The 4,542-nt window shown below is 30.1% G+C and overlaps 1 non-coding gene across 1 annotated transcript; it reads right to left on the bottom strand.

Moving 5' to 3' along the window:
* Positions 1-377: 377 nt before the first annotated feature.
* Positions 378-483, bottom strand: LOC128281084 (small nucleolar RNA R71). The gene has a single exon (XR_008271299.1). It is a non-coding gene; the product is annotated as a small nucleolar RNA R71 (small nucleolar RNA).
* Positions 484-4,542: the final 4,059 nt, after the last annotated feature.

Below are 4,542 nucleotides of genomic sequence, written 5' to 3'. Positions count from 1 at the left end.
TCCTGCTCCACGCACTATGTATGATTATGCTAAACCTTCTTTAACAGGAACTGAATCGAGCATAGTTAGACCTGCTGTAGCTGCAAATACTTTTGAACTAAAACCTAACACTATTCAAATGATACAACAATTTGTTCAGTTTGATGATTTGTAGGAAGAGGATCCCAACGCTCACTTAGCAAACTTTTTGGAACTATGCAACACATTTAAAATTAATGGTGTTTTTGATGATGCTATTCGTCTTCGGTTATTCCCTTTTTCATTGAGGAACAAAGCTAAACAGTGGTTGAACTCGTTACTACGAGGGTCAATTACTACTTGGGAACAAATGACCGAAAAAATTTTACTAAAATATTTTCCGCCTGCTAAAATGGCTAAATTACATAATGATATCTCTTCGTTTGTGCAGATGGACTTAGAAACTCTTTACGATGCATGGGAGAGATACAATGACTTACTGAGAAGGTGCCCTCACCATGGATTACCGCTTTGGCTTCAGGTTCAAACATTCCATAATGGCCTGAACCCTTCGACTCGACAAATGGTTGATGCAGCTGCTGGCGGAACCATCAATAATAAAACACCTGATGTAACGACCCGAATTTTAAGGTTATCAGAAAAATGTATTTTCGGGTCTCCGTTTCTAAAAAATGGATTAGTAAATAATTATTAAAAATATTTATGAAGTTAGTTGAGTAGTTAATTAGAGTTTAATTAAGTGAATTTAGTTTAAGTAAGAGTAACTAAGAAAAAAAGACTAAATTTAATAAGGGGTAAAAGTTGAATTATAGACTAATAGAAAATAAAAAGGACCAAATAGGCAATTATGCCTATCTCAGTAGATGAGGTGGCATAGCATGATAAAATCCTAGATTTTTTTAGATTATATTATTATTTTATTGTTAATTATATTATAATATTATTTTGACAATTGCATGGTAAATAAAATAAATGAAATAAATAAAAGAAAGATAAGTGTATGAAAATTGTCGTAACCATTTTTTTTTTGTGAAACGGTAGTTGACTTGGATTTTGAAAATGAAAACGAAAAAACTAGGAGTCGCCACCAATCTTTTTAGGTGTGATTGGATCACCTTGTAAAAGTGGTTGTTTTTAATAAATGGTTTGATTTATTTAAACAACGATTTTGGTCCACGTAAATCAAGAAAATAGGTTCGGGAGTCGGTTACGCATGAGGAAGGATTAGCACCCTCGTAACGCCCAAAAATTGGAACCTAATTGATTAATTAGTGTCTTAGTGTCGAAGATTCAAAAAACTTGAAAGAATTTAAAACCCAATCCTTCTTTGTATGAATGCTAATTTAAAAACGATCGGATAAGTTAAAACGGATGTTAAGGATCCTCTCGTCTCGAAGTAATAAAATGTCACGTCCAGTAAGTTAGGACGCGACACCTCGAACTTTGAGAATGAGCTTGCCCTTTTTTCTTTTTTTTTTTAAATTCCCGTATTTTAGCTTATATAAAAAAAGGGCATTCGATTATTTAGGGTAAACGAGAGAAATCGAAACCCAGTAAGTTAGGGTACGTTTTCTCAAATTCTCAAACATCGATTATTGCCTTTATTTTAAAATCAATTCTTATTTCGAGGCGACTAAATGTCATACCCGGTAAGTTAGGGCACAACGCTTCGTACCTCCAAGAATAAGTATTTTTCAGAACTCGTATAACGATTTTAAAGAGTATTTCGTTATTTAGGTTAAATGAGAAAGATCGAAGCCCAGTAAGTTAGGGCACGATTGTCTCGAATTACCAAATACGGAATATCACTTTTATGAAAGAACCGAGTAGAACTTAATGTGATTTATAGGATTATGTCGTTATTTAGATTAAACGAGAAAATCTGAAACCCAGTAAGTTAGGGCACGATCTTCTCGAATCGTCTAAATATGAAACTTGTTTTATTTTGGGAAACACAATTATATGCATCGAGTAAAGGATCAACGTAATCATTATCACATGGTGAAATGAGAAACGAATCGCAGGATTAACATGCATAATAATAATAATACAGAGGTGGTGATATAAACAATAATAATGACGAATAATGTAAATTTGCGGAATTACTGAGACACATATGAATAAACGAACAAACATGATACCTAAAGCGTAATAATAGCGAAAATATGAATGAATAAGAAACGCAAATAACTGAGTAATGAGAAAATAAGTAAAGATAAAAATAATAACAATAATAATGGTAATAAATATAGTAATGATAATAGTAAGAATATAATGTATAGTATTAGAGGTAAATACATAATACGTACATATTAGAAACAATCTTAATATAAAAACAACTATTAATAACTATATAAATAAATATATGGTAGTAATATATACATGATATAGCTAAAAAACATAAACATAAGATAATATGAGGAATAAAAAATATATAAATGATGTAATATTAAGGTGTATGTATAACAATAAAATACAAGATTAAAAGATATATACACGTAACATATAAAAATGTATTCGCATTAAAATATATATATACATAACAAGAATGCAATATTCGAGTATTTACATAGTATATACATGCTAAAAATGATGATAATGTTTAAGAATAAATATTAATGATATTACCTAGATATATACATATATGTTAAAATGAGTACATGATAATTTTAAAGTATGTACACAATATGCATAATATATTAAAAGATACATATATATACATATAATATTTATAAAATATATACATAATATACATAAAGTATACATATATACATATACATAATATACATAAAGTATACATATATACATATATAGTACTTAAAAGGAACAAATGTACATAATAATGCTAATACATATATGCGTAGTGCAATGTGTATACATCAAATGAATATATATAAAATAAAAATACATTAACATAAAAAATAATATTAAACTATTAATAATACTGTATAACATATATACATAAGTATTAAATAAAGGCGGGACGAAATTGGGTTGAAAGCAGAATCTTAGAGGCAAATTTTAAAATAAATAAAAGGGGAAGGGGACTGATTTGAACAAGCGAGCAATTAGGAAGGCCTAAAGGACTAAATAGTCTAACCTCTCCAGACGACGCTGTTCAAATGTCTCTTCTTCAAATGGTCAGAGGATTAAATTAAAACAGAATTAAAATTTCAAAGCTAAATTTAAAAACATGAAAAGTCTTGATTAAAACAGAAAAAATTGCGGAAGGACCGCATATGCAATTGTCCCAACTATCAAAAACGCACGGACCCTTCTGTGGAGCAAGTCGGTTTCGGGTCGGGTAGGGCGAAACGGCGTCGTTTTGGGGCTTATGGGTGCCGACCAAAACGACGTCGTTTTATAACATCTATATAAGTTAAAAAATCAGCCTTTTAAATCATTTCTACTGTCTGTTACGAAAAAAAAACTAAGCTTTTTATTTTCTCTGCAGGTCCATACGCTGGCGAGGACTTCGGCCATCGCTCCGCCGTGGCTCCGTCGCTCCGACCACCGTACACGGTGGCCAGAAATCGCCTCAGGTATAAAATTTTTTTATTTTTTTTCTTGTTTTATATATTTATTTAATGATGCATGTTGTTTTAATAAACATAAATAATATGTGCTAATAATGTTCAAAGAATGAGTAAAAGAAAGGGTAAAATGATAAATAAATAAAAAAACAGTAGATAGACCTTTAGATCGGTCTTCGAAATTCTTTGCTGCAAATTCGTGTTTTTATTTACTAAACCCTTTGGTGTGAATCTCTTTTTCCTTCTGAAAAAAATGAAAAATCCTTCTTTTTTCGAATACAATTCGGTCCCTCTCCTTTTTTTTTTTTACAATGGTTTGGATTCGGCTTTAAATAGCCATTTACATGCCACCCTTTTCTATTTTCTATCCTTTCTTTGTTAATTTTTGCAGGTGTTTGTGGCGTGGATTCGTTCTGTCAGTAGGAGCAGAGGCGGTGGTGGATGGGACAGGGGCAAGTGGCTGAACGGCTAGGGTTTTTGTTCCTTTTGTTTTGGTGTTTGGGTTGAGATACTATTGGGTTTAGTGAGTTTTGGGTATTTGTTTAGGTATTGGGCTTTGTGGGTTAGAAGATAGGTTTTGGGCTAGGGATTTAGTGGTTTTGGGTCTGGGTCAAACGGGTTAGAAGGTTTTGGGCCCAAAATTGGGCTTGTACAAAAATAATTTGATATAAGTGTATAAATAAAATATACACATTTGTAATACAAGTATTTGATAATAAATAGATATTTATTTAAATATTAAATTATTTCTATAATTATTAATTATTATTAATATTATATTATATTATGAAATAAATTAAAATAGTGACAAATGTGTGGTAATTATAAAATACATGTGTAATAAATTGAATACATACATTTGTAATATGTATATTTAATTATTAGTAGATATTTATTATTTATAAAACATATTTATTAATTAAATAATCATATTATAATATTTTTATGAAATAAATAAATAAAGGTATGACAAATGTATGGTGATAAGTGAATACATATGTACTAATAATATACACATGTGTAATTAATA

Source organism: Gossypium arboreum, chromosome 9 (assembly GCF_025698485.1).
Source record: "Gossypium arboreum isolate Shixiya-1 chromosome 9, ASM2569848v2, whole genome shotgun sequence".
NCBI classification, from domain to species: Eukaryota; Viridiplantae; Streptophyta; class Magnoliopsida; order Malvales; family Malvaceae; genus Gossypium; species Gossypium arboreum.
The sequence above is the reverse complement of the archived record's forward strand: the minus strand, read 5'-3'. Positions and strand labels throughout refer to the sequence as shown.